This window comes from Scyliorhinus canicula, chromosome 14, assembly GCF_902713615.1.
Source record: "Scyliorhinus canicula chromosome 14, sScyCan1.1, whole genome shotgun sequence".
Taxonomy (NCBI): domain Eukaryota; kingdom Metazoa; phylum Chordata; class Chondrichthyes; order Carcharhiniformes; family Scyliorhinidae; genus Scyliorhinus; species Scyliorhinus canicula.
The window spans coordinates 36,316,593-36,334,545 of record NC_052159.1 but is presented as its reverse complement, the minus strand read 5'-3'; the positions used below and the strand labels follow the sequence as shown (position 1 = coordinate 36,334,545).

The 17,953-nt window shown below is 47.7% G+C and overlaps 1 protein-coding gene across 1 annotated transcript in view; it reads right to left on the bottom strand.

Annotated features, from left to right (window-relative positions):
- Positions 1-17,136, bottom strand: part of trpc4b (transient receptor potential cation channel, subfamily C, member 4b) — a 140,781-nt gene extending 123,645 nt beyond the window's left edge. Inside the window, exon 1 of the mRNA XM_038818409.1 lies at positions 16,733-17,136. The gene's annotated coding sequence lies outside the window, so the exon portion shown is untranslated. The remainder of the gene's footprint in view (positions 1-16,732) is intronic.
- Positions 17,137-17,953: the final 817 nt, after the last annotated feature.

Genomic DNA, 17,953 nt, shown 5'->3' with positions numbered 1-17,953 from the left:
GGGCGCCGCTATTTTACGGCCCCCGATGCCATGCGCAACCCCCGAGCGCCGCCATTTTGGACCCCGACTCCACCCCCCACCATGTGCGGCCGACGGGCACCGCCATCTTGGATCGGCTCCGAGGACCCCCGCGGGTGACTACTCCCTGCCTGATGAAGACTCCGACTATCTGCCACGACTTGCTTCAGTCACGCTGGATCAGTCTCGGCCCGATACCCTCTCCACAGCGACCACAAAGATTTTGCTCAACGGCCACGAGACGAACTGCCTGCTAGACTCCGGGAGCATAGAGTTTCGTCCACCCCCACCACGGTAAGACGCTGCGCTCTCCCTGTCTATCCGGTTAAGCAAAAAAATAGCCCTGGCCTCCGGCTCTCACTCAGTACAGATCACGGGGTGCTGCATAGCGGACCTCACGGTCCAGGGGAGGGAGTTTAAAAAACTACAAGCTATTCGTCCTCATTCACCTCTGCGCGGCAGCACTCCTGGGGTTAGACTTCCAGTGTAACCTCCAGAGCCTAACATTGAAATTCGGCGGCCCTATGCCCCCCTTCACTGTCTGCAGCCTCGCGTCCCTCAAGGTCGAACCCCCGTCCTTGTTTGCAAACCTCACCCCGGATTGCAAACCTGTCGCCACCAGGAGTTGACAGTACAGTGCCCAGGAGCGGAACTTCATCAGGTCCGAGGTCCAACGGCTTCTGAAGGAAGGGGTCATCGAGGCTAGCAACAGCCCCTGGCGAGCACAAGTGCTGGTGGTAAAGACCGGGGAAAAGAATAGGATGGTCATAGACTACAGTCAGACCATCAACAGGTTTATGCAGCTGGATGCGTACCCTCTCCCCCGTATATCCGACCCTGGTCAACAGGATTGCGCAGTACAAGGTCTTCTCCACGTTGGACCTCAAGTCCGCCTACCACAGCTTCCCATCGCGCGGCGAGTACACTGCGTTCGAAGCGGTACGGACGGCTCTACCACTTTTTAAGGGTTCCCTTCGGTGTCACAAACGGGGTCTCAGTCTTCCAAAGGGAGATGGACCAAATGGTCGACCAATACGGTTTACGGGCAACCTTCCCATATCTCGATAATGTCACCATCTGCGGCCATGATCAGCAGGACGACCAGTTACAACCCCTGGGTAATGGACAGGTCGAGAGGGAGAACGGTACAGTCTGGAAGACCATCCTGCTGGCCCTACGGTCAGAAGTCTCCCAGTCTCCTGCTGGCAAGAGGTCCCTCCCAGACGCCCTCCACCTCAATCCGGTCACTTCTTTGCACATCCACTAATCAAACGTCTCTCGAACGCCGCCTTGTTTTTCCTAGGAAGCCTTCCTCAGGGACCCCACTCCCGACCTGGCTGGCTACCGCCGGGTCCATCCTGCTCCGGAAACACGTGCGGGTGCACAAGTCGGCCCCGTTGGTCGAGAGGGTCCAGCTGCTCCACGCGAACCCGCAGTATGCGTATGTGGAGTATCCCGACGGCCGACAGGACACGGTCTCCCTATGGGGACCCTGGCATCCGCCGGATCCCGACCACCGCCCCGGTGCCAGCCCCCCCCCCAACCCAACCACCCCCCAACCGCAACTGTTCCCGGCAGGCACTCCCCTCCCTGGCCCGCCGACACCCTTACACGCTGCCTAGAGGACCGGACGACCCTCCCCCGGCCCGGCCCTCGCCAGCTCCGACTAGGGGTACGGACGCAGCCACAAGAACCGGATCATCGCTCCCGGAGTCACGGGACGCCCACACTCCAATGTCTCCACCGAAGCTCCGAGGTCGTACAGGACGTCCAAGGCACCCGATCAGCTGATCGAGTCTATGTGAACTATTGATGGACCCTTGTTTCTGCTTGTTCTCTCGTTTTTTTTCTTCTCTGAGGACATGGTATATAGTTACTGTGTTCTGACTCGACCTGTACAATGTTCAGTGTGTACAGTGTACATAGTTGCGGCCAGTGGGCAGCCACTGTTGAAGAGGTACGATCCGACATCACTAGTCATACTACCAGTCTCTTACCCACTCGCACGGGAGACCCCCCCCCTCTCTCCATGTCCATATTTCCATACACGCCGCCCCCCCCCCCCCCCCCCAGTTCCTTTCTCAACAGGGGTGAATGTGGCAGTATGACTTGGGGTATTACGGTACCTGGGAGTGTGAGCTGCCATTGGTGCAGAGGGCTCGCTGCCATTGGCCCAGGTATTGTGTTCTCATTATTCTATTGGCTAAGAGGAAGGTAGCTCCGCCTACAAGGCGGGGTATAAGAACCCGTGTTCCCCAGCGGCCAGGCCATTCTGTATGTCTGCTGCCGGGCTCACTTCTTGCTGATTAAAGCCTTTTGTTTCGGACTTCACCTATGTTTCGTGTCCATTGATTGTGCATCACTTAATATGAGTTATATTTCAATGCTGTAATGGTGAGGGCTCATTGATAAGATCTTGAGTCTTGTGTGTTTAAAGATAAACATTTTTATTGGTAGGTTTTAAATTATGTACAGTTCCAATAGTCTTGCATGGAGCTGTTCCATACAGGCTCGCTGCTCAGCGAGTTCTGTCCTAGGCTATTCTCTAACCCTGTGACTATAAACAACACTCTGTGGGCGGTGCCACTCTCCAGTCCCTCGTGATCACTTGCTCTGCCGAGTACCTGACATTATAATGCATATCATCACAATACAACAGTCTTATGTCTTGACAGTTATTCACAACCTTGGTCTGTCGCATATGAAGGTCTGCTCCTTGTACTCTGTTTCTGGTTTCTGGTACTCAGGTCGTGTGATAAAGTTACTTCTCTTTCCAGCATTTCAATCCAGCATCTTTTTCATCAACCATTCTATCATATTGGTTCTTGTGCTTTTCTATTACTGTGACCGTTTCAGTTTTCTGCGGTTTTTCATTTCACTCCTTCTGAGGTCTTTCATTGCTTTCCATCTGGAGACTTCATTGCCATCCTTCTGGGGTCCTTATTGACTTTTGTTGGAGGTCTTTGTTGCCTCGTTTTTGATGCCTCCTCTTCAAAGTCTTTGACTTTTCTTTGTGGTCTTTACTGCCTCCTCTGCGCTCTTCCACTGCCTCTTCCTTGAGGTATTCATTGCCTATGGACCTATTTTGAGAATGACCTGGAATCTTCTCCAATTTTCCCATCCATAGCTGTTTGTTTCTTCTTGCGATTGCTGCTGTAAATGTATCGCTGCGTTCAATGTACTAAGTGTTTTAAGGATATTACTGCTTTAAGACTATCATTTGTTTTCACTCAGCTGTCATCAGCTGTTAGCTTTCTGAGTTTTTCCCGCACTTTTGCTGTTTTGGTGCGAATGTGGCTGCCCTTTTCTGAATTTTTAAAACTTTCACTTTTATTGAAGGAAGGTCATTTCAGCGATCTCTGCAGTTTTCTTTTGGTCATCAGAACCCGCTTTTTCCTTTGAAGGTGCTGTTTTCTTTTATATTTCTCCCGCACTTGACCCCACGCTCTAAACTTGTCAACTTTTTTAAACTTGAGAACGTCTCTGCTTGATTGGGGATGATCAGTGCAGGAATTATTACTGCCACGGAACCCCAGCAGATCCCGCTCCGATCTTGTCAGAGCTTGTCAGTTTCAGTCTCTTGATTTTCCCGTACTTTGGGACACCTCACTGCAGCACATTTGGGTCATTTATTTTTACTTAAAACAAAATAAGATTGCTGATTTGCTTTCTGTATGCTCTTTCTTTAAAAGTTGCACAAACCCTTTTTTTTTTACTTCAGTTATCTTTTTTTAAACTTAAACCTACAGCGTTTGCTTTGCAGAGCTATATGTTTTCTTCGTATGCATTTCTAAACTTCTGATTCTGCCGACCAATTCAAGTTAAGTAAAGGCAGTTTTAAGTTTTCCAGCTTGGGAAGAGTTATCTTATGAGGAAATATTAGATTGGTTGGGCATGTATCCATTGGAATTTAGAAGAATGAGAGATGATCTTATTGAAACATCCAAGAACCTGAGGGGAGTTGACAGGATAGATTCTGAAGGATTTTTCCCCTTGTGGGAGAGATTAGAAAATAGGCACAGTTTTAAATGCACAGGTTCTCAATTTAAGAGAGATGAGGAGCGTTATTTTTCTCTCAGAGTCCGCGATCTGTGGAATTCTTTTGCCCAGAGAGAGGTGGAGGCAGAGCCACTGAACATTTTTAGGATTGAGTTAGATAGATTCTATATTGACAAGTCAATCAAAGGGTATAGGGAGTAGATAGAGAAGTAGAGTTGAGATCACAATCAGATCAGCCATTAACTTATCAAATGGTGGAGCAGGGCCAGAGGACTGATTGGCCTACTCCTACTCCTAGTATATGCGTACGTATTTCGCCCATTGAGCTCAAGTTGGTTTGCTGTGGAGCAATATAGTCAGTCCCATGTCTCGTCTCTATTCCAGTAACAATGCAAATGTATTTCCTTCAAATGTCCTTCAAATTTCTTTCGGAAATTATTCAGCATTTCTCCTTCCACTACCCTCATATGTACTGAGCTCCAGGTCATTACCACTCACTGCATAAAAAATGTCTTCCTCGTATTTTCCCCACATCTCTTGTCCAAACCCTGTGCTGCTGGGTCCTTGCACCATCAGCTAATGGGAACAATTTTCCTTGTCTCCCTTAAGCAAACCTATCATCATTTTTCACAGCTTTATCAAATCTTTCCTCAATGATCTACACTCCCAGGAAATGTCAGCTTCCCCTTGGAGCTAAAACCCTCATCCCTAGAACCATTCTGCTATATCTTTCTGCACCCACTCAAAGGGGTGAATTTTCCAGTCCGGCCCACTGCAGGAATCGCCGTGGGCAGGACGGACTAATTGACGGACCATTTAAAGATCCGTTGACCTGGATGGGCCTTTCCAGTCTTCAGGCACGTGCTACCTGAAAATTCTGCCCGAGGATTTTCACATCTTCCCTAAAGTGCGATGAGTGGAACTGAAAGAAATAATCTAGTTTTGATCTAACCAAAGCTTTAAAAAGGTTCAGCATCCATGCTTTTTGGTACACCATACCTCTATTTATGAAGCCCAAGGTCATATATGCTTTATTAATCACAATCTCATATATGCTGCTGCTTCAAAGATCTATGTACCTGCTCCCCAGATCCCTATTCTCCCCTTCTACTTCTGCCTGCTTCTCCCTACTACTTCTGCCAAAATGCATCACCTCTCACTTCTCTGTGTTAAATTTCATCTGTCAATTGTCTGCCCATTCCAATAATCTATCTATGTCCTGCTTCAATCAATTAGCATCACCCTCACTGTTTACCAATCCTTTATTGTTAGTGTCATCAGAACATTTTAGACTTTTATTCTGTACTCAAATGTTCAAGTCATTACACATGGCAAAAAAAAATGATCCTGGCCCTGATGCTTGTGGAACACCAATGTCAATATCCTCATGTCTGAAAAGTAATAATTTACCATGGCCCGCTGTTTTATCATTAAACCAAATTATTATCCAATTTGTCATTGACCCTCCTATTCCATAACCCTCAATTTGTTAACCAGCCTTTGATGTGCTATTTTCCCACTTTCTTTATATCGATAGAGGCAATTGCAATTTGTCCATTGTAATTTGCCCTGATTATTCTTTCTAAAACATTTCCTATCACTGGTGTCAAACTAACTGACCTGTAGTTGCTGGCACTGTCATCATACTCTTAATCATTGGAAAAAATAGGCAAGATGCAGTCAGCCATTTTTCTATCTCCTTCTCTCGCTGTCTCACAAATGTTAACAATTAGCTTCATATCTCAGAGGTGTAAACAGTAATTAGCAATTACCTTGTCAACCAACTAAACAGAGGTTGGTAATTAGGCAGCTATCAAATTAAATTAATATGTTCTTGTCATTTTTTCTTGCTATGCTTTCTCTCCCACTCTCTCAGCCACTCTCAGTTTCAACTTAACACACTTTGTAAGCTTTGTACACACAAATGTACACAACAATTGGATAATCAAAATTATTTCCTTGGATTTCTCTGTCACACACAAAAATCTTTTTTTTTCCAAGAAGCATTATATAATAAAAGGTATTACATAAAACCATATCTAGAAATAAAATAAAAAATATCCCACTGAATAGATTAAATTAGTGGCTTTAATGTATTTCTGAGAAGGAACAATGATTAGGTCCAAATTAGTGTGAATGCTGTGTGTGGAGGTGGAAAATGAGAAAGGAAAAGACCAGGAACCAGAAAATCAGGATATCAGTGAAGATTGTGGCATCATTGAATAAAGTAGCTGAGAAGAGATTGAAATGTTACAGCAATCTGTTGTAGAGAGAGAATATGAGAAAAGAAATGTGATGAGACGAGTAATGGAGATGGGAGTGCAAAGGAGAGGAGCAAGGCCAATGACCAGATGGAAAGATGTGGTGGGGAGAGACTTAAATACAGTGAGATTGGAAATAGCACAGGTGACTGACAGGAAGAGAAACAGAAAGACGATCAACCAGAATTGTGGCAACTTCTCCGATCCCAGTTGATGTTATAAGTGGACAGGAAGATCCCAGAATGGAACAGTGGCTCAAAAGACTGTAACTTTTATTGTTTCTCATGAAACATAGAGGAACAGAGTCACGGGACTGCTAACAAGTTTTAACAACAAGACTAATCATTTGTTAAACACGAAAAAATTGGATTATAATACATTACTCCTTTACTCTCCCCAGGTTTAAGGATTAGCACGGATTACAAAGTATACGTTAATCCACAATGGTCTCATTAACACGAAGTGCCTTTTAAGCACACAAGGTAGCTGTGGGAAAATATACTCTCCACTCTGAACCCCAAGTGCATGTTTGTTGATGTCTCCTCAGAAGCCCCCCAGAAGATTATCATGTGAGAGTTTTCAAATTCCACTTTCAAAAACACTTTAAGCAAAGCTTCCACTCCACTTTTAACAGTGACTCCAGTCCAGGATTTTATACCAACCCCTTGAGGATTTCTTTGTCTTAAACTGCTGTGCAAACTACTCATAATTGCTTTAACTCTCAATTTCCAGGCGTATTAACATGACATCAAACATTTCATCCACCTCTGAAGTCTGCTGTCCCACTTTAAATCTAGTTGCAGCAATTGTCTCAATAACTCAGAGCAATTTGTTTACTCCTCCTTTAATTCTTCTGAATAATACCTTGATCTTTGTTCTCTTAACTAGAGTTGTCTTTCTATCCTAGTTCTGGAACTTTTACTTTAGGAAGCCTCACTCTTTGCAGTTCCTATCCTGTCTTGTCTTTCTTCCAGCAGAGTTGAGAGATGTTAGCTCCCCAAGACCCTGTCTACAACTGCTCACATATTCAGCGTGAACTAAAACTGAAAAGCTTCTCTACCTTACAAACCTCAGTTGCTAAGCAACACTGCATACATTTTCTGGCCTATTCATTTAACCTCCATAGCCCTCTCTAAGCACAATAGAAACACAGTTGGAATTTAACTAACCCCCAAACACACAAACAGCATAAGTCGAACTATAGGTATTACCCTTCCAGGCACAGAAATATTAAATTAAACCCACTTAAAACTATACTTTATTTAATGGTTACTAGCACAAATCCTGGAAAACTACTTTTGTTTTCCAAACACAACCCCATGTAAAATGGGATAAGCTAAAAGAAGAAAGTAAATGTATTAATATATTTTGACGGACTTCCGGTGGTGGCTATGAAGGAGTAAGTCGCACATTTGGTGGCTCCTGCTCTGGTCGAACTTTTGGACCTTTCCCCCGTTTTCTACTGAACTTGAATTGTAAAACAGATGTTAGTGGCAATTGTTTACTGAATTCCTACTTTGGTGCATGGAGAGAAGGACTAGAAGAGTTCGTAAGGGCAGAAACAAAAAGATAGAGAAGGCTTGGGCTGTAGCTGCAACAGAAGACAGCATGGCAGAGGTTCGGACCTCTGGCTTGTCGACCCAGCTGTCTATGGAGCAGCTGATGCAATCATTCTGGAAGGCTTTGCTACGCAGAAACGGGACTGCTTGGACCCGATAAAAGAGTTGATTGAGTGGTTGGAGCATAGAATGGACGTCCGGATTGGGCGATCCAGAAGGTGGAGAAGGCGCTGGCTGAGCAGGAGGAACATCAGACTGCGGTGGAGCTGGAGGTGAAGGACCAGCAGAAGAAGCTCCTGGAGAAGGTGGAGGACCTAGAGAATAGGTCCCGCCGGCAGAACCTAAGAATTGTCGGGCTCCGGGGGGGGGGGGGTCCGAAGGAGTGGACGCTGGGGCACACATCGCAGACATGTTTGTGAAGCTGCTGGGGGATGGGGCAATCTCCCGACCCTTGGAGGTGGACAGGGCTCGCAGACCACTCGCGAGGAAGACGCGAATGGGAGATCTCCCGAGGGCAATGGTGGTGAGATTCCACAGATTCTCGGAAAAGGAGTGCATTTACAGTGGGCCAAGCAGACACAGAGCTGTAAATGGGACAATAGCATCCTGCGGGTTTACCAGGACCTGAATGTAGAGGTGACCAGCAGGAGAGCAGGCTTCAACCAGATCAGGTCGTCGAAAAACTTTTTCTAAGAAAAAGGTGAAGTTTGCACTGTTGTATCCGGCCCGTCTCTGGGTCACGCATGAGGATCAGCACTTCTACTTCGAGTCGCCTGAGGACGCATTTGCGAAAAAGAAAGGGCTGGTGATGGATTGAGAACTTTTGAACATGGCTGCAACGTTCATGTTTTGTTTTTTCATTTTGTTTCTCTGTTTTTGTAAAAAGTTTCTCGTTTTACATTTCATGGAAGATGTTTGTGATGCCATTTGCAGTGATTTGGAACCAGCGGTAGAACTGAGTGAGTTAAGGTTTTCTTTTGCACTGTTGGGGGATGGAGGTTTGCTTGTTTTGATCTTGGTGCTTTTCTGTTGGGCAATTGAGTGGGGATTGTTTGATGTTGGAGTTTGTTTGTATGACCAGGGGGAGAGTGGGGAGGGAACAATAGGTGGGAGACTATCTGGCGCCAGGGATGGAGGCCACCAAGCTAGCTGGGTGAGCTAGCTCTCGGAGGCGCAGTGGGGGGTGTGCATATGTTTGGTTTAGTACAGAGGTTGGGTTACAGGATGTTGTTTCTGGGGGGGAGGGGGGTGAATGTTCTGCTGACGAGGCAGGGACTTGGGCTGAGGGACAGAGAGGAGGTTGGAGGCAGGGGCTGCTTGGGGATGGACCGGTGGAGGCACGGATCACAGGCTGAAGACAGGCCTAAAAAAGGGGATGGATGATCAGCGGAGGGGGGGGGGGGGTGCAATGAACCCCCAACCAGGCTGATCACCTGGAATGTTGGAGGGTTAAATGGGCCGATCAAAAGGGCACGTGTGTTCGCGCATCTTAGGGGATTGAAAGCGGACGTGGTAATGTTGTAAGAGACGCACCTTTGAGTAACTGACCAGGTTTGACTGAGGAAAGACTGGGTCAGTCAGGTCTTTCACTCGGCACTAGATTCAAAGACGAGAGGGTCGCGATCCTGATCAATAAGGGGTGGTGTTTGAGGCGGGTAGAATAGTCTTGGACGTGGGAGGTCGGTACATTATGGTCAGTGGGAATTGGAGGGGGGCGGTGCAGGTAGTATTAATAAATGTGTATGTGCCAAATTGGGATGATGTGGAGTTTATAAAGAGGATGCTGGGGAAGATGCTGGACCTGGAGTTGCACAGGTTGGTCATGGGAGGGGACTTCAACACAGTTATGGACCCTGGCTTGGAGCGGTCAAGCTCGAAAACGGGCAGGGTGCCAGCAATGGCAAACGAACTAAGAGGGTTCATGGATCTGATGGGGGGGGTGGATCCATGGAGATTTGGGAAGCCGAGGGTGAAGGAGTTCTCCTTCTATTCACACGTGCATAAAGTGTATTCCCGGATTGATTTCTTTATTTTGAGCATGGCCTTGCTGGCTAGGGGGTGGACACGGGGTACTCGGCGATTACAATCTGAGACCATGCTTCGCACTGGGTTGACCTGCAGGTTAGTAAAGACAGCAACCAGCGCCCGCACTGGAGGTTGGATGTGGGACTTTTGGTGGATGAAGAGGTGTGAGAGCGGCTGAGGAAATGTATTCAGTGCTACCTGCAGGTCAATGACACAAGGGAAATTTCAGCAGCGGTGTTGTGGAAAGCACTGAAGGCGGTGGTCAGGGGGGAGCTGATGTCAATCTGGGCCCATAGGGAGAAGGTGGACAGGGCAGAGATGGACCGACTGGTAAAGGAGATACTACAGATTGATAGGCCAGCCAAATGCTTGCACAGCAGCTTAGGAAGAGGGAGGCAGCTAGGGAGATTGGGAAAGTAAAGGACAGAAATGGGAACCTGGTTGGTGATTCAGCAGGGGTAAATAAGTCGTTTAGGGATTTCTACAGCAGGCTGTACAGGTCGGAACCCCCTACGGGGCCGGAGGGGATGAGGCACTTCTTGGAGGGGCTGAATTTCCCAAAGGTGGACGGGGAGCGGGTAGAAGGACTGGGGGTCCCAAATGGGGCTGGAAGAGATAGTGGAGGGCTTGAAGGCCATGGTCTGGGCGGGTACTCAGTGGAGATTTATAAAAGGTTCTCGGGGATATTGGGGCCGGTGTTGCTCAGGATTTTCAATGAGGCAAGGGAAAGAGGGGTGCTGTCCCCGACAATGTCACAGGCAACGATTTCGCTGATTCATAAGCGGAACAAGAACCCAGAGCTGTGTGGGTCCTCCAGGCCCATCTCTCTGTTGAATGTAGATGCCACGTTGTTGGCCAAAATCTTGTCCTCCAGGATCGAGGATTGTGCCGGACGTTATTGGGAGGACCAGTCGGGGTTTGTTAAGGGCAGGCAGTTGGTATACAATGTAAGAAGGCTGTTAAATGTGATCATGATGCTCCCGGAAGGTAGGGAGGTGGAGGTAGTGATCGCAATAGATGCAGAAAAGGCTTCTGATTGGGTAGAATGGGACTATCTGTGGGAGATACTGGGACGGTTCGGATTCGGGCTGGGCTTTATTGACTGGGTCAGGTTACTGTATCAGGCTCCTGTGGCAAGTGTACGGACGAATAGGAAAACATCGGACGATTTTAGACTGCACTGGAGGACGAGACAGGGATACCCCCTCTCCACACTGTTATTTGAACTGGCTATAGAGCCGTTGGCAATTGCTCTGAGCCCGAGGGGTTGGAGAGGACTGGTCCAGGGGGCGGGGGTGTGTGCTTTCGCTCTATGCGGATGACCTGCTTCTGTACGTTTCAGACCCAATAGAGCGGATGGAAGAAATCATGAGGATTCTAGGGGAATTTGGCCGGTTTTCGGGGTATAATCGTAATATGGGAAAGAATGAGATGTTTGTGGTCCAGGCGGGGGGATAGGAGAGGTGACTGGGAGAGTGAGTCGTCATTTAGGTTAGTAGAGGGAGGCTTTAGGTACCTAGGCATCCACGTGGCGCGGGAATGGGACCGGCTGTATAAATTGAATCTGGCCCGGCCAGTGGACCAAATGAAGGCCGATTTTCGGAAATGGGAAGCACTTCCGTTGTCTCTGACTGGGAGGGTGCAAACGGTGAAGATGATGGTCCTCCTGAGATTCCCATTTGTATTTCAGTGTCTCCCATGTTTATTCCGCGGTCCTTTTTTAAGGGTCAACAGAGTGATCAGGGGCTTTGTGTGGGCGGGCAAGACCCGCGAGTAATGAAGGTAATGCTTGAGCAGGGTCGGGGAGAGGGCGGGCTGGCAACTGAGTTTAGCAACTATTACTGGGTGGCTAATATAGCCATGATCAGGAAGTGGGTGGGGGTGGGGGTCGGCATTGGTGCGTATGGAGGCAGCTTCATGTAACGGGACCAGTCTGGGGGCGTTGGTAACTGCGCCTCTGCGGTTCCCGCCGGCGTGGTACTCCACCAGTCCAGTGGTGGTGGCGGACCTGAGTTTGGGGCCAATGGAGGCGGCATGTGGGAGCAGTGGGAGCAGCGGTCTGGGCTCCAATCTGTGATAATCACTGGTTTTCCCTGGAGAGTATGGACAGGGGGGTTCCGGTTATGGCGGAGAGCGGGGATTGAGAGGATGGGGGAAATGTTCATAGAAGGGAGCTTTCCGAGTATGAGGGCGTTGGAGGAAAAGTTTGGTTTGGCGAGGGGAAACAAATTCAGGTAACTGCAGGTGCGGGACTGCGAAAACAGGTGTCAACTTTCCCGCTCCTACCGCTAAGGGGGTTGAGGACAGGGTAGTTTCCAGAGGGTGGGTAGGAGAAGGGAGCGTCTCGGACATTTATAGGGAGCTAATGGGGTCGGAGGAGATGCAGACCAAGAGCTGAAGCGCAAGTGGAGGAGGAGCTGGGAGGTGAGATAGAGGATGGTCTATGGGCAGACGCGTTGAGTAGAGTCAACGAGTCCGCAACATATGCCAGGCTCAGCCTGATACAATTTAAGGTCGTTCACCGGGCTCACAAGACAGTGGCCTGGATGAGCAGGTTCTTTGGGGTGGAGGACAGGTGCACAAAATGTGGGAGGACCAGTACCACGTCCACATGTTTTGGACATGTCCAAAGCTATGGGGATTTTGGCAGGGGTTTGCGGATGTCATGTCCACGGTGTTAAAAAAAGGGTGGCTCTGAGTCCAGAGGTGGCAATTTTCGGTGTGTCAGAATACCCAGGAATCCAGGAGAAGAGGCAGACGTTCTGGCCCCTTTGCTTCTCTGGTAGCCCTGAGACGGATACTATTAGCATGGAGCGACTAAAAGCCCCCCAAGTCGGAGACCTGGCTATCGGCCATGGCTAGCTTTCTCTTCGGAGAAAATTAAGTTTGCCTTGAGAGGATCACTGTTAGGGTTCACCCGGAGGTGGCAACCGTTCATTGACTTCTTTGTGGAAAATTAATCGTCAGTGGACGGGGGGGGGGGGGGGAGTAGTTTAGATTAGAGTAGGGGGTCAATAAGTGTGGGACCTGTTAATGGCTTTTGCACTATGTTTATGGTTTCATGTATATTGTTTATTTTGCTTGTTACTATACCAAAAATACCTAAATAAAATGTTTATTAAAACAAAAGTATATTTTTGCCAAGTGGTCACATTGCACATGCTCAGATTTCATAATCCAAATTCAGTTCAGTGTCAACATCGGGTAGCTACCAAGTTTACACTGTGGATTTTGGGTAAAGCTAAATACCTTAGAAGCATTTGTGAAGATACTGAACGGCACCAAGACAATTTATTGACCACATCAAATATTATTGTGAAATATGTACTGTTTGGCATTTTTATCCTTTAAAATATTTTTGACGACAAGAGATTTCAGTTTTCAGAACAAAAGTGATTGAAAATATCAGAAAGCATTTTGAATGATTTATGGAAAATCAGTGGCCAGACTCCACTATCCAAGAGGGCAGAATTTTTTTTATCTCTTCCATTTTCTTCCTTTTTACATTTTCATCCAAATTTAAACCCACCAACAATCAACAATAACAAATACAACGACAAACCCCTGGTCAACAATCCCCGAAGGAGGGCATACAATATACGGAGATGGTGGCAGTGTCACCGGACGAATAATGGAGGCCCCTGATCTGGGCACACAGGTTCAACTCACCACAGCAGTTAATCATGAGCATTCAATTAATAAATCTGGAATATAAGGCTGGTCATTCGGAATGGTGACTGTCGAAACTATCATTGAGTGTCATTAAAAACCCAGCTGGTTCATTAATGGTCTTTCGGAATGGAAATCTGCATCCTTACCCGCTCTGGCCTACATGTGACATCAGACCCACCCTTAACTGCGCAAGGGCATTTAGGAATTTGCCATTTCATTTTGTATATCCCAAGGAATAATTAATACAGTATAGCGGGTGTTGTCCATCATTCCTACTGATAATACTGTACTTATGATAGAGCTACATACGGTCATAACTAGCACCGCAGATACTCAAAATGAATTATCAATTAAATTGTGCTTCATGTACCAAATCTAAACCATTCCCAACGATGAATTAAATAAAAGGAATAATAAATGGAGCAGCGGGGCAATATGCTGAGCATAAATGATACCGAGATGTTTACGGACTCAATGGCAATTAATCATGAATCTTTGGAGTTTGCACACGAGGAGACGAGGAAGCTGTTGCACATGTTTTAGTGGAAGCAGTGGCAGAAAGAAACCTGAGCTATTAGACGCATCACTCGGCCCATGCCCGAATGGACTCTCCGAGACAGGCGTACCCTCCGTGCAATGAGCAGACATGCGTAAAATTCAGCGCTAAATCCACCATTTCGTGCAATTATTGGGGAGCCAATACAATTGTGGCAACTGCTTTTTAAAAGTATCTGTGCTGCAACAGCAGCCGGAATGCCAGAAATGACGAGGGGTGCCATCAGCAAACGAATGTTTAACGACTTTGGAGGAATTCAAATACTGGTGCGTACATTCGAAAAGCCAACTCTTGAGCACTACTTAAAAAAAATAAGTTATAATCAGAGTGCCCGAAAAATCTAACTGTCATCTATTATTTTGTAGCAGTGGTGTTGACCCTAGCGCATTCATTGCTGCAAAAAAATAACCCAACCCGATTCCCGTGAAGGCAGTGCCAGGGAATTTTGAGACGGAGGCTCCAAAATGGAACTGCCCTCCGGATAAGCTCTCTGCAAATTAAAAATCCCTCGAAATTCAGGTAAAACGTGCCACAAACACTTCAGACTCATATCTGATACCCCTCAATGTCCGATGCCTGGTTGCTATCTTAACCCAACCGGGCTAAGCAGCGTGTTAGCTGTTCGTGTGTCGGTGTTTGCCCCAGAGAAAATGATCCAAATGAGCGGTGCTTCCTTCCCTCCCGATCCCACCCCACCCACCAGCTCTTGGAGACGTGACCCAATTTATTGCATCGTGCACTTTGAGAGAGCCGAAAAAAATGAACGCACTGCCATACTTTCTTTGCGGGAGGAAGACCCTTCTTCACAGTTGCTGGGCAAACCTCTTCTGTTCTGAACAGATATGGATTTCCTTGGTTTGAGGGAGTTATGGCATCGTGGCTCTGCACAGTGTCTCGCTTGCTGACCCCATTCGGCAGACGTTGTTTAAGGAACGAGACATACAACAATGAATTAACAAGGAGGTGGCTCCTAACAAAGTTGACTCGGGCGCAGCTTCGCCAAACCTCTCTGCATTCCTCGCTCACTCTTAACAAGAGATTGACGCAGTCACATCACCCACCCAATCTCACCCCCCCCCCCCACCCCGCAATAAGCGTTCGTTTATCGATTAAAGAGTACGATTCCCTGATCTTAAAAAAAAACGTTTATCCAGAGAGTAGATAATCATAATAGAACGAAATGTCTACAGCTCAGTGAAGCCCTGCTCGACTGTGGATTTGTAACTTTCGAAAGTGTTTCAAAGTCCAAAGATCATAAAAGCAAATTACTGCGGATGCTGGAATCTGAAACAAAAAAATAGAAATACTGGGCAATCTCAATAGGTTTGACAGCATCGCTGGAGAAGGGAGCTAATGGTATGAGTCTGGATGACTGCTATGCCAAAGATAGAATCATAGAAAAGTTACACCACAGATGGAGGCCATTTGGCCCATCTTGTCCATGCCACCCCGAGGACACCGCGATGCCCTTTCTAATCCCACAGTGTAGATTAGCTGGGTTGGCCATGCTGAACTGTCCCTTGCTGTTCAAGGATGTGCAGGTTAGGGGGTTACAGGAGGGGGGGGGGTGGTGAGTGGGCCTAGGTTAGGGTACTCTTTTGGAGGGTCGTGCAGATTTGATGGGCTGAATGGCCTCCTTGTGTACTGTAGGGATTCTATGATTCCGATGAGGTCCTATGGGGTGGCACAGTGGTTAGCACTGCTGCCTCACAGCTCCAGGGATCTGGGTTCAATTCCAGCCTCGGGTGACTCTGCGGAGTTTGCGAGTTTGCACTTCCTCCCCGTGTCTGCTGGGTTTACTCTGGGTACTCCGGTTTCCTCCCACAGTCCAAAGATGTACAGGTTAGGTGGATTGGCTATGATAAATTGCCCCTTAGTGTCCAAAAAGGTTAGGTAGGGATGGGATTGCAGTGCAGACTCAATGGGGCGAATGGCCTCCTTCAGCACTGTAAATTCTATGATTCTACCATAAATGCACAACGGTTTGAAAATAGCCATTCGATTTTTTTTTGACGGGTTAAGTTAGAAACAAGGAACATATTCTCAATGCATTCGATTAAACCAGTGGACATAACTGAGCGGATTCCCCAAATTATAAATCGTTATCGTGGAGACGGGGATGGGGGGGGGGGGGGGGGGTTAAGAAATGTTGAGAACGGGGATGTTGAAATGTCCACCAGTGGCGCCCTTCACCAGGAATAAAGCTGTACAACAACCACTGACGCACCACTCATTTAATAGTTTAAAACCCGTGTACGAAATGTCAACAGAAAAAAAAGTCAACAAGGGCGCTTGACATTCCGGTAAACTATTCCTTCGACTGAATGGGCGTCAACGGGGAGATGTGAGGAAGTGAAAGGCCAGTATTCAGGGCTGAACTAGTTGGACAAAGGGAGGCATTTCAGAATTCAACACAACCATCAAGATGCAATGGAAAGAATCCCCCCCATCACCACCACCATTCTACACAACTCTTTGCCCGTGTCTGTGGACACCGTGGACTAAGATATATCAATTCGTGGAACGAAGGCGACAAAATTCAAAATTTCACCCCCTCGCCTCAAAAAAAATAACCAGTTGCTCCCCATCCCCTTCCGCGACTTTGCAGAGAACACAGAGACAACCTGAGGAAAACCACTTACTTGGTATTCTAAAGCCGCATCTTGTTATCTTTGTCCACCGGATTTTTTTTCTCTCTCTCACTTATTCACATCCTGATAATGGAATATCTGCTCAGGAAGCGTACAGCACACTTCACAGAGACCGGCTCTCATTTTTTTTGGTGCTTTGGAGCATTTTTCCACTACCCCCCTCCTCCTCCTCTTTTCCCCCTCCCTCCAAGTAACTCCTTATTGTTGACATAAATGGGGAGCCCTGGCTTCAGATCCCCAAACAGTCCCCCAGCGGCGTCGCGACCACATTTCCATCGGTATCAGACGGTCCGTCCAGTTTGTGAACATTGACAGCGTTTCTGTAATTCCAAATCCAATGAAGCGATGCACAAAGTGAGAATTTCTTCACCTGCACTTTAGCCAAAGGAGGAGGGAGGGGGTGGGGTGAGAAGGGGGGGGGGGGGGTGCTGCTCAGGGGGGTAGACACACAGGGGGAGATTGAAGGGAGAGAGAAAGAAATCCTACAACGCACGCATTAAATACCCTCCTCAAAGCCTCTAGCTGCCTCCCACCGTTCATTCGGCGCCGGGCTGTGTGTTATTAGGGCTGTGAGGTGAATCCCAGCAGTTGCCTCCCCCTCCTCCTCGTTGCCTGCCGACCCACTGACGGCTGTCTCCCTCCTTCCCGCCTTTCCAGCAGCTCCCTCCAGCGCCGCCACTGCGCAGTGTGGCTCACACCGCCGGCGGGACCGGGGAACTCACACCGCTGGCGGGACCGGGGAACTCACACCGCTGGCGGGACCGGGGAACACCCTCCCTCCCTTCCTCCCAGCAACCCATCCCTCTGCTGCTGAAGGAAGGCTGCTCCCGGGCACGAAATGTCCCACCTCGTCTGGCATTGAAAAACAAGGGCGTCAGATATAACACTTTATTTTAAAAAAGAGACTGCACTCCACTCAAAAGGAGGAAGAGGGATATGACCCAGCAAAAAAGAAAGACTACTGGTACTCACCTCGGTGACGGCAAACCTTTAAAGGGGCAATATTCAATGGTGCTTGGAAAACTGGGGACGCAGTAGGTGAATATCAGCCCATCTGTTAAAGGTGAACTGTGTTGACTTTTTTTACTGAAGTTATGGAGAGACCTTGGTTCTAGAGAAGGGTCATAATATGGACTGGACAGCCTTCTCTTGGGCAATGTCCAAGGTTGTGGGGGTGAGTTGGAGCCATGCCCAAATTTGGCAATCTTCGGG